We start from the raw sequence: 12,442 nt of genomic DNA, 5'->3' as shown, positions 1-12,442 counted from the left end.
CTTTACTTGGAATAAGATTCTAGGGTGAAATTCGATTTCTATCATTTCCCCCCCCCAAGGTATTTTCCTTAAGCCTAGGCAAATGTTGCATGAACTATAGGGTTATTTAAGCTTGGATTAACAATAGGACTACTATTATTATAAAACCCTTTTTGTCTTATTAAATATTGCAAACTTAGATTTTCTTGAACTTAACTGTTTTTGTCTTAAGATCTTTTAATATTTAAGTCTAAGGTATTTTGCAATGTTGCAGAATGGTTAAAGTATGCTGTGTGGTAGGATGTCATAGCGACACCAGGGAACAGTCTACAAAATCATTATTTCTTTCAGTTTCCAACTGATGAAGATGTTAGAATGAAATGGGCAGAAGCGTGATAATGTAGCCATACAACAACTGGTGTTTTGCACAATACATATTTTATTAAAAAGCTAATGTGGTTGAGAGATATTTAAAAAAATTTGAGAAATTTAAGTTTAGATTGTTTTTCTATTTTCAAATATTGTGATACTATGTACAAAATGAAGCAAAATAAAATATTTAGTTTTCCAAATGTATATTTACTTTAAAAATAACTTATTATTAAATAATAATTACAATGAAAAATTCCTCCTAGGAGTTAATTATCTTGTTGGACCACGTTTAACATTCGCTATCTCATCAAGCATTTCTTTAGTTTTACCCTCCTGGCCAGTGTATGATACGGAGGCTGTCTCGGGCAACAAAAATTGGTAGAAAGCACAAAATTGTTCATAGGATGGAAATCCAGTATAAAATAAAATTTGTTTTATCGCTGCATATAAATTTATTTTAAGTCAAGTTCTCCTTTTTGCCTCAGTTTGAAAAACAAATTGGTATTTTAAGTTGCCAGTTATATAGTACTATAGTCAGATCAAATACTACTTAATGGCATATTGGGAATCAATAATTGGTTCTTCAGCATGTGGGATGGGATTTTCCAAGTCCTTGATAGAAATGTTTCCTGATCATCACTACTGCCTGTTTGTAAAATATACTTATCGGTCATGCTAGTATACACATAAGAATGTTCTTTCAAAGCTTTGCTGTAGTGTTCGGCTGCCAGAGAATAAGCGTGGTCTGAATGTTGCTCAGTTTCAGTATTTTCAGTTGACCAGGGAAATATCGGTAGTGTAGCATAGTGTTTCAGAATGGGTATCTTTCCAACACCAAATGATCTCAAACACGAGTTTTCTTCAAAATGTATCAAACAAACTATTTCGTAGTTCTTTATATCATAAGACTGTTTTTAACAGCTTTTGCCTATTTCATCCTAACATAATCACTTAGAAACTGAAATAAATTTAATAATTTTGTTACACAGCATACTTTAACTATTCAGCAAAATATCTTAAGATTTAAATATTTCCAAGATCTTAAGCCCAAAACAGCTTAATTTTAAAAAAAACTTAATGTGCGATTTTGAATAAAACGAAAAGGGTTTTGTAGTGGCTTTATTAATTCTATTTCTTGCATTATATGCCAAGGCTTAGGGGAAATATCTCGGGGGAAAAACTATAGAAATCAAATTTTACTCTAGAATTTTTTCCAAGTGCAAGTATAAAAGAATAAAATAAATAACTTATCTTTATCGTACGACAAACATTCGTAAATGAACCAGTCGAAAAAACTTGTCAAAACAAATGCCGTTACGCCAAGTGTAACTACGCCGCCATTTTAACAATCTACGATCAGAGACTACTCAATTATCGGTCAGAGCCCTCTGAACTTATTAGGCCGCCCAAAAACTCCATTGTCCCCCGATGAGCTTCCCCCTTTTCACCGCTTGGCGTAAATAGGAATATGGTCGATTTATCCTATTTATTTTGAACCTTTTAAGGACGCCAACGATTTCCTCTTGAGTGCGCTGCTAGTTCACTGGGTGAAAACTCGGAACTACTCCTTCTGCGTTGAGTTTGCAAGTTCTCTCCCCACTGGTTTAAGGGGTTTTCCCCCGAGATCTTCGGTTTCCTCTTTCCATAAAAACTTGTCTAGGTTAACGGTAATAGTTAGTGTAGGGAGCTGTTGGCTCGCGTGGCATGAAGGGCTTGCCACCACCCTCCTACGCATTGTAACCCAGCTACCTGTTTAAAGCCATTATAAGTCGCTCGATGACTTGGGCCTAAGGTGGTGCCTTGGGTATTAGCCTAGCTGATAACCCTTTTTATCCCATAGTTGTGACAGCGTCTGCTGCATTTCTCAAAAGCGCGGTTCATGGAGTTAAACGAGTATTGAAGAATCAGAAATTTTTAAGTAAGTTTAAATTATTATAATTGATATTATTGTAAATGACCATCATTGATATGTGAAGAATTCATTTTTCTTTATGATTATTCAAATAGTTGGTTTGATTATTAGTATATTAGAAAGAAGCATGAAATAAAGTTAGGCTTAAGGTAGGAATCTATAGTGTATTTTTTATTATGCATTTGGAACAAAATTGGTTTTATTTCTGTAGCAATGTTACGTTGCATAGCACCCAATTGCAATAGATCACACAAAGATGAAAAAAAGAAAGGAAATTTATTCTTTCGAGAAAATGAACGTTCTTCCTGCTGTTCAGTTGTTTTTCAAGCCTCTCACTGCAGCACTACAGACCACGTTAAGCCTACGACAGTACGACGAAAATGAAAGAGAAGATCTTCAAGTTTTAATTTATTTTATGGAAATGATAAGGAAGTGGTGGGATATACATGACATTGCCAATGAAACACATGGAATTTTCACATGTAACCAGAACAAGTTGCCCTTTTCCAATGTAGATGAGGAAATACTCGAATGGCTTCTTTATGATTTCCTACCATTCATTGAAATTATACAAATGAATGCGACCCTTAAAAATGAACGGTTGACAGATCAAACTTATGAAGCTATTTGTATAACAACAAGGTCAACTGTAGCTTTCATGCAATATTTGATTAGCTCTGGGTTCCAAAACGTTCTAACTAGAAAATTATCCAGTGACGTCTAGGTTAACGGTAATAGTTAGTGTAGGGAGCTGTTGGCTCGATCTCGTGGCATGCAGGGCTTGCCACCACCCTCCTACGCATTGTAACCCGGCCACCTGAATTAAGGGCTTCAAAAGTCGCATGATGACTTAGGCCTAAGGTGGTGCCTTGGGTATTAGCCTAGCTGATTATTATTATTATTATTAAATGACCTTTAGCCATTTAAGATCAATGGGTGGTAGGAATGATCAGATGGACGCACGTTATCACCTGTTAAAAATAGGCATTCTAAAAGCCTCTGATATCGCGAACACTATTAGAAATGAAAACCCTCAATTGCCATTGGGAACCAGTATGTTATTATTGATATTTCTATTATGTTGATGAAAAATGTTAACCATATTTGTATACAATAAATAGGTATAAATCGAAATCAAATTATGAGCCAGCAGTTGGAAGTCACCATCAAAATTAAACCCAAGTTGACAAATCATTTAATATTGTTGTTGAAAATAATGACAGAAGTAACGAGAAGTGGTAAATCGCTTAGTTTCTACTAGTACTATGAATATTGTGATGCTAAAATTTTAATTATTTTTATAGATTACTGTCAAACAAACATGAAAAACTGTACGCTAGCAATGGTAGGGGGATCTATAGTAAGAGTAGCAGAAGAAAATTCCGACTGTTGGGACTGCTTGGAGAAACTAATTCAGCCTTCATCAGAAGCGCCGCTGTTCTATTTAATCAAAATGCAAGATAATGATACAAAGAAGATTACAATTAAACAATATTTATTAACAATAGTTGTACGCGGCTTTACATAAGGAGACTGATGCCCTGAGAATAATTCTCCAGCCTTTTATACTAGAAGTATGACGTCATGTCAATAAAAAAGAACGTTAAAAATATACATTGTTTAGTTAACCTATTAGGGTATATTAGATAATTATAGCCCTAATATTACATCCCCCTTTTAAGTTTTCTAAGTCCCTCAATTAACAAGTTTAGTTTGACCATCGGTATCAAGATCCTTCCCGATCTTGTTACAGTCGCTGATTTGTCTGTTCTGGTGGACCCTGAATACTGTTGTCGATTTGATCCAGAGGCAGGTGGTCGCGAGACTGTGGATTTATTTACGTCGCCTTGGACACGTTCTGGAACCTCTCCAGGGCGACGAGGGATAGTTGGTGGACTCGGTGGTTGGACCACTGGAACAGAGTTGATGGCTCGTCTAACGGGAGGCCCGATGATAGGTATCGAATCAATGATGTCCTCCGGTCCAATGTTGGATTGATTTTCCGGTTTCGTCAACTCCGGCAAGGGAATAAGATGTATTCGATTTCTACGGAGGTTTTGTGTATACGACTAGACTACGTATGAACGTGGCTCGGCGGCTTTCTCCACAACTACTCCTCTACGTAGATCCGTTATCCATACTCTGTCCCCTTCTTGTAATTCTGTTAGTTTCCTGACTCCATTATGGTGGTCGAACTGACGCTTCTGATCTTGTTTCTGCGAGTACTCTCTTTGACGGATGACGTCTGGCGGAGGAATAAATGGTATTAATAGGTTCGTCCTTATTGGGAGAGTCGTTCTTAAACGTCGAATTATCAAGAGTTGTGAAGGACTGTAGCCATTTTTCAACGGCGTTGATCGGTAAGCCAGCAGTCCGGAAAGCAAATCGTCCGACTTCTTCAAAAGGGCTTTTACTATCTTCACCGCTGCTTCAGCTAATTCATTGCTCTGAGGATACCTTGGGCTACTCGTGATGGATTGAAACCCTTGTTTCTTAGCGTATGTGACAAACTCGGCCGTCTTGGTGGCGGACAGATTACTTCCATTGTCACTGCGAACCACTTCGGGGATGCCGTGCCTCGAAAGTACCTCGTCCATGATTCCAATGACTGTCTTCGTCGTCTGGTTTTTCATTTTAGCGACTTCTATATATCTTGAGTAATAGTCAATTATTACTAAATACCATTTTGCTTCATGACATAGCATATCCACTGCGACCATTTCCCAAGGTCGTCCCGGAAGTTCGGATGGTAGCAACGGCTCTCGACGATTAAGTTGCTCCCTCAGGCATTTCTCACATCGTTTAATCTTTTCTTCGATCTCTTTCGATAACTTTGGCCACCATACCGATGATTTCGCTCGTTCCCGGCATTTAACGATTCCTACATGGCCGTCATGGATCTCATCCAAAACTTCACTTCGCATGGTTTGCGGAATGATCAACCTCGCCCCTTTCATCAGCATTCCGTCTTGGAGAGAAATTTCGTTTATGTACGGAAAAAAGTCAACGCAATTACTCAGAACTCGCCGTTTATCCGGCCAGCCATTCTCGATATAATGCCGTAACTTCATGCAGGTGTCATCTGCTTATTGTTTTTGAAACAGTTCGGCAAGTTAAGGATCGGAAATTGGTAGATTACTCATCATGCGGAGACGCAGCCTCTGAAGTTGAGGTGACAAGTCATTCAACTGTTTCGATTGGAAAATGGTAACCCAAGGTTGATGGTCAGTCTCCAACATGATGGACAGTCCTGTAATAAAATCTTCGAAACGCTTGCACGCCCAAGTTAATGCGTAGGCCTCTTTTTCGATCTGAGGATACCTTTGAGGCGTAGGCAATTCCATAGCTTGAGGCGTCCACTGATACTGTGGTGGGTTTTTTGGATCGAAAATCCCGAGAACTGGTTTACTGGTCAAAGTAGTCTTAAGAAATTGCAATGCTGCCTGTTGGTTTGGACCCCAAATCCAACTGTTCTTTGTGCTTAGCTGACTGTTCAGGGGTTTCAGCTGTGCAGCCATGTGTGGAACGAATTTTCCCAAGTAATTCACCATCCCCAATAGTCTTCTTAGTTCCGATACATTTGACGGCGCTTTCATCTCCGTGATCGCTCGGATTTTGTCGTCATCTGGACGGATGCCGGTAGCATCGACAATGTACCCCAGGAACTTGACCCGGCTGACTCCAAATTGACATTTATTTTTATTCAGCGTTATGCCGGCCGATTTTAACCTGTCGAGGACTTTTGTTAGATGCTCATCGTGCTCAGCCGTGTCCTTCCCCCAGACCAGTATGTCGTCCTGTTGGCATACAGTGTTGTTAAGTCCTTCCACGCACGACGACATCTGACTCTGGAAGTGTTCGGATGCTGACGTCAGTCCAAATGGGAGGCAATTGCAACAAAATCTTCCAAAAGGAGTCATAAATGCGGTTAATGGTACAGAATCTTGATTTAAAGGCACTTGCCAATATCCAGAGTTGCAGTCCAATTTGGAGAAACATCTGCACACCAGCCAATCGTCCCAACGTGTGATCGGTCGCCCGCTTCTGGTAAGATTCCCTTTTTATATTATGATTAAGCTCCGTGAAATCAACACAGATTCTGATTTCTTCAGCATTTTTCATCACGATTACCATTCGAGCGCACCAATCTGTGGGTTCTTCAATCCGCCGGATGACACCCAGCTCCACCATCCGTCTTAGCTCTGCCTCTACCTTTTTCATCAACGGTATGGCAACAGGTCTCGGCGTGGTGATTGCATAAGGTATGGCTCCTGGTTTCAGTTCGATTCTGTACTCTCGCTTGACGCGGCCCAGACCTTTGAAAAGACCCGGATACTCTTCTGTTGGATTGAGTTTCGACAACTCGGTAAGTTGTACTATTCACAGGGTTTCACTCGCATCCCGGCTAAGAAGTTGATCTCGTAGCTCGTCAAGTAAATAGATTTTGTCGTGAACCACGGCGTCATGTTTGGCCAGATCAGCCTCGATCACCCCTTTGCAGCGGAGTATCGTCCTTCTGGGTCCGAATAGTCGGCGATTGGGCGTTTTCAGCGCTATATCCACAATTCATCTACTAACTACTGGTCAGATCACTTCGGGAAACTTTAGTCGTAATACCATAAGTCTATAATATTGGTCAATAAATTTGTCGGGAATATTTTACTGAGAGTTACTAACCGAGTGACGTCATCACAAGAAGAAAATCTTCCCCTATCGAGGCGCTGTCAAAGGTTACGTGTGACGCGTTAGTTATAGCTCTCAGCAAAACCTTTGCTGGTGAAGAATAGGAAGTATCACACTTATGTAACAACAATATTATACACTTATGGTCATACCTATATCCAGTTTTAGCCTCACCGCTCTGGTTATAGTGGGATTGTTAGCCTCAGCCTCCTTGTTATTGAGGGATTGTTAGCCGCACTCCTCTTATTATAGAGAGATTGTTAGCCTCACCCCTCTTGTTATAGAGGGATTGTTAGCCTCACCCCTCTTGCAATAGAAGAATTGTTAGCCTCACCCCTCTTGTTATAGAGGAATTGTTAGCCTCACCCCTCTTGTAATAGAGGACTTGTTAGCCTCACCCCTCTTGTAATAGAGGACTTGTTAGCCTCACCCCTCTTGTAATAGAGGAATTGTTAGCCTCACCACTCTTGTAATAGAGGAATTGTTAGCCTCACCCCTTTTGGTAATGAGAGATTGTTAGTTTCACTTGTTATAGAGGAATTTAATCAGATATTTTCATTCTTACGGTGTTCGGTGTAATTAACGGTGTCGTTAGCGGTGAGCTAGCTCCGAAAGGACTTACGTCGTTAGTGAAAAGTCGATCGCTCCTCAACGGCACTCAATAAAAATGTAATTTATACGTCCTTCGATTGGCATTATTTTCCTCTGTATAACTACGCCAAAGCAGCGCCGTTGTTATTAATCGTAGTAGTTTTCGTCCTCCAAAAGCAAAAGCTACTTCGAGGTCGGAGAGTGCTCGTCAATGGCACTCGATAAGAAATTTATTGAAACGTCGTTTGCCTACAAAGATTACAAGAATATTAACGAAGATCACGTGTGGTTACGCAATTAGTGAATCACGTGAAAGTATTACATTTGGGCTGTGATTAAAAACTCTGTTTGGGACTCTTTGCTATGAAATTTTATACAGGGTGAATGTTTAATGTCGGACTGTATTCTATGATGAGTACTTCCAACCGAAAATTTTGGGACAGTGTTAATTTTTAAATCGGGCTGTGATTATTAACAATGTTTGAGATTTTTTAATGCGAATTTATATACAGGGTGAATGGTTTGTGTTGAACTGTATTGCAATTGAGTAGTCTCATTTGATACAATTTTTTTGAACTGAGTGAATGTTCTATATCCGGCTGTGATTATTTATTATGTTTGGTATTTTTTTGGATGACTTTTTGTACTGTTTACTTAAAAAATCAGCGGAATTGTGTGTACTGAAATTTCCGTGACATCTTGTTCATGTACTCCATGAGGTATATTTCAAGACATAACTTGCAACTAGGAACGTTCTTTTCTCTCCCTTTCTCACGGGATGCCGAAAAATATTGATAGGAAAATTTTAAATATTTATATAAATTTTATTTATATTTTCTTTCGGTTTAACGCCTTATATGTATTTAATAAATAACAATTCCGAGCGCGATTTGAAAAAGCAATAAAAACTTCACTCCCGGCGATAGTTCTGCCGTTCGGGTTTCGCGCTAAGACTTATAGGAAATAGTCACTTTTGAGGTGGTTTTTTTATAATTAATAGGAAGCTAGCTCGTGGTAGTGGCGTATTTTGGATGGCATGGTACAACTATGAACCACCGAGCGGATTTTAAAGCGGTAGTAGAAATGATTTACCTGGACAACCGTGCGCGAGATATACGGCCATGACCGACTACCATCTCTCGCACGGTCAACACCGTGGCTACGGTGAATAATTTCGACTGTTGATTCAAAAGAGCTTTTGGTTTCATGGTAGTATCATGTTATCTAAAATACACCACACTAACGAGCCAGTTTCCTATTTATTATAGAAAACAACTTCAAAGTAACTATGCCCCGTAATTTTCTGCGTGAAACTCGAACAGCATTATTCTGATGAAAATCCAAGTACCATCATCGACGGTCTTAGTACCATCATCGACGGTCTTAGTACCATCATCGACGGTCTAAGTACCATCATCGACGGTGCAAGTACATCATCGACGGTTCAAGTACCATCATCGACGGTCCAAGTACAATCATAGACGGTTCAAGTACCATCATAGACGGTTCAAGTACCATCATCGACGGTTCAAGTACCATCATTGACTGTCCAAGTACCATCATCGACGGTGCAAGTACATCATCGACGGTTCAAGTACCATCATCGACGGTTCAAGTACCATCATCGACGGTCCAAGTACCAACATCGACGGTTCAAGTACCATCATCGACGGTCCAAGTACCATCATCGACGGTCCAAGTACCATGATCGACGGTCCAAGTACCATCATCGACGGTCCAAGTACCATCATCGACGGTCCAAGTACCATCATAGACGGTTCAAGTACCATCATCGACGGTTCAAGTAGCATCATCGATGGTCCAAGTACCATCATCGACGGTCCAAGTACCATCATCGACGGTCCAAGTACCATCATCGACGGTCCAAGTACCATCATCGACGGTTCAAGTAGCATCATGGATGGTCCAAGTACCATCATCGACGGTCCAAGTACCATCATCGACGGTCCAAGTACCATCATCGACGGTCCAAGTATCATCATCGACGGTCCAAGTATCATCATCGACGGTCCAAGTACCATCATCGACGGTCCAAGTATCATCATCGACGGTCCAAGTACCATCATCGACGGTCCAAGTACATCACCGACGGTCCAAGTACCATCATCGATGGTCCAAGTACCATCATCGATGGTCCAAGTACCATCATCGATGGTCCAAGTACCATCATCGACGGTCCAAGTACCATCATCGACGGTCCAAGTACCATCATCGACGGTGCAAGCACATCACCGACGGTGCAAGTACCATCATCGACGGTGTGAGTACCATCATCGACAATTCACAATATTTAGGTCACAAAATGTCTTGCACCACTGACTGAAAACCTAGTATATTAGAAGCTTAAAGGGAATATAACCTCTGGTATTTGGTGTGGAACACCAATGTTTGAAGCTCTGGCCGCTCTTGCCTTTGGCTTTAGAAATGTTTGGCGCCACTGTACAGGGAAATTTGAAAAATTGAAGGGGTCTTCCATAAAGATTGCTTTGCAGGTTATATTCCCTTTAAAATAAGGCAGTTCCTTTTAGACTGTGATAAAGCAGTCCGTAACTAATGCAAAAGCATAAATGTGTTGGATATAAAATTCAAAGGTTCATATGTTTAATTGTACTACCTTGTGTTTTACGCTTTTTACCTCTCCGAGGGGACTTTGTACCCTAGGAGGGGTTATACAACCACCGTGTCTGTCTGTCTGTCTGTGGGTCTGTCTGTCAGGCCTGCGCATTTTCGGGGCAACGGGTAATCGCTGCGTACGTAGTTTCTTAGAATTAGGGAAAAGGTTTTTCCAAAAGGGCCCGTTTTTGTTGTCATTGGGTATAGTATAAATATTTTTCAATTTGCGTTAGTACCGGGCGGGATTCGAACCCGAGCCCTCCTGCACGTCAGGTGAGCATTCTACCACAGAACCACGGATACATTGTAAACTTCACTGATAATTAGAAACTCTTCCGAGGAGAGGTATATTTTGGTTTGCCAACTTGTTTAAACGCATATTTGGTCAACATTATGGTGATGTAAATTTGTCCGCCGAACCGGACGCCGATTTACCGGCTCCAAGAACAATAGGAGATAACAAAATTTTCCTCTGTTCGCGAAAAAACACTCGCCGTTTTAAAAAAATGTAACTAGTGAACGCTACGTCAAAATGATTGGCATCGACCTTTCTCGGCGCCGAAAGCACCAAAAAGAAAAAGAAACCTTCCGATCTCGATAAGCTCGCTCGCCACGCCGTAAGCGAATTTGAGAGAACAAAGCGTCTCTTCGCTTAGAGAGAACACGCACTGCGTAGCGAGAGCGAACCAGCCCAGAGCGAGATACCTCTTGCTCTCATCAAAAGTAAATACGGGGAGAAAGTCTGGCACTTGGGTCCAACCGCACGACGTCTTATTTGAGGGGTAACATTTTTGGGCTTCGGAAATGACTTCCCCCTCGCCTCTCTACAGGGACACAAAGGTATCGGTTGTACTCCGCCACGATGAAAAATAGTAATCTATAAAATACGTGAATATTAAACTTTTGCTTTCGATATTTTGTTTAATTTAGTTCCTAAATAAAGTAGATATATGATAGAAACTAAAATGCGACATTTTAAAAATAATAACACGTCGTTTGAAAAGAAATAAACCGTAACTAGAATAACGCTCACTTCAATTGTGGAGAGCGTGGCACCATCTAAGAGCCGAGATCGGGACTAATTGGTAAATCTACGATGTTAAGGCCTAACAATTTGCAAGTTTTAACTGAAATAATAGCTATAACTAAGAGCTTTTTTTTGTTTATTTTACAATTGATATAGTAATTATTAATTAAAATCAACCGTTATCGAAGGAAATAATGGTCAGCATTTGACAGAGAGACTATTTGAAATCGCGAGGCGGTGACATGGTTGCCAGGGATTAAAATTCAAAATTTTCATCTTGAGCGCGGACCGGAATACCACAAATGCACTACTTCGCGCGTAATGTGCTATCCTTATTGGTTAGAAATATCACGTGATCACTAGCTCTTTAAAAAGGGTGTCAAGCATGGTGGAAGGTAAAATCTGAAGGCAGTGATAGACTTTCTCCCCCTATTTACTTTTGCTCTCATGGAACACGCTCTGTTAGAGGTAGCTGGGGGCGACTCGGGTCTTCTGCGCGTTTGCTCTAAAATCAAGCAACTTTTAACAAATTGAACACTCACACGTTCGACAGTAATCACATCTTTTGCCCATCTCTGTTATTCCATGAACGCCGAGAGACTAAGATGGAAGATGGTGAATAATATTTATTAAATAATGGTCTGGAATAGGGTCATCGTAGTAGGATTTATTGGTAGATTCTTGCGACCTTATTAAAACATTCATCTTATCAAGTTCAATTGGTATATTTACATATACACGTGACCTCTGCGTGTTATCTTGGTTTACAAGCACAGATGTTCCTTTTATGTACTATTGCACGTGATATCCGTGTGCATTGTTGGTTTACGAGCCCACGATGTTCATTTCCAAACAAGTGACTAACTTCGTGACCGTTGAAGAAGAATTTACCCCGGAAATACAATAGACGCTTTAATTCATTTAATTTACAGCGCCCCGGAGTTTGGTCCCACGCGAGGGAGAGGGAAATTAAAACGTTTTTACAGAACCAATATAAAGTAGCCTACTGCCCTTTTGATTTAATTAAACCGTGATCTAGACTGGCGGAAATGCTAAAAAGCGTCTCGGTTTATAATGATCAAATAAGTAAATCTTGGTAATAAAAGAAAACCTAATTACTAAATAATAAATTGTACGGTAAATTAATAAAATTGCCAACAATGGGTTAATTTCATATTAATAAATTCAAATTGGTGCCGAAAGATTTCTATCCCTTTCGGCGGCGGACCACGTTGCGGAAACAG

Source organism: Leiobunum rupestre, chromosome 4 (assembly GCF_980474605.1).
Source record: "Leiobunum rupestre chromosome 4, qqLeiRupe1.1.hap1, whole genome shotgun sequence".
Taxonomy (NCBI): domain Eukaryota; kingdom Metazoa; phylum Arthropoda; class Arachnida; order Opiliones; family Sclerosomatidae; genus Leiobunum; species Leiobunum rupestre.
Note: the sequence above shows the minus strand (reverse complement) of the source record.